General features: G+C 48.1%; 1 protein-coding gene across 1 annotated transcript in view; it reads right to left on the reverse strand.

The window, feature by feature from the left end:
- Nucleotides 1-337, reverse strand: part of LOC111739350 (endogenous retrovirus group K member 10 Gag polyprotein-like) — a 22013-nt gene that overhangs the window by 2262 nt on the left and 19414 nt on the right. Inside the window, exon 2 of the mRNA XM_023530366.1 lies at nt 77-300. The gene's annotated coding sequence lies outside the window, so the exon portion shown is untranslated. The remainder of the gene's footprint in view (nt 1-76; nt 301-337) is intronic.

The raw sequence follows: 337 nt of genomic DNA on the forward strand, positions 1-337 counted from the left end.
CCACTTTGGCCCCTCTTACTCTAAGCATATTCTTAAGCATATGTACAAAAAGCAGCCGGCTATTTCCTTGGCCCATTTTTACTTCTTTAAGTTTCTGTTTCAGTTTCTATATTACAATACTCCTGCATACTTACGGTTGGCCGCCTACAGGACTCTTAGGCCCCTCAGATTCCGTGTGCGCACACCTTACTCCGCTGCACGTCCTAGCTGTTATCCCCCATTTTCAGGTCCCTGTTCAGGCACCACTTGTCGGAGCCAGCCGACGAAGTAATTGAGGGTACCTGAAAGGGGGAGCATGGACTGAGGAAAAGAAAGAAGACAGACAGAATTGCAGGAG

Source organism: Pteropus vampyrus, unplaced genomic scaffold (assembly GCF_000151845.1).
Source record: "Pteropus vampyrus isolate Shadow unplaced genomic scaffold, Pvam_2.0 Scaffold50, whole genome shotgun sequence".
Lineage (NCBI taxonomy): Eukaryota > Metazoa > Chordata > Mammalia > Chiroptera > Pteropodidae > Pteropus > Pteropus vampyrus.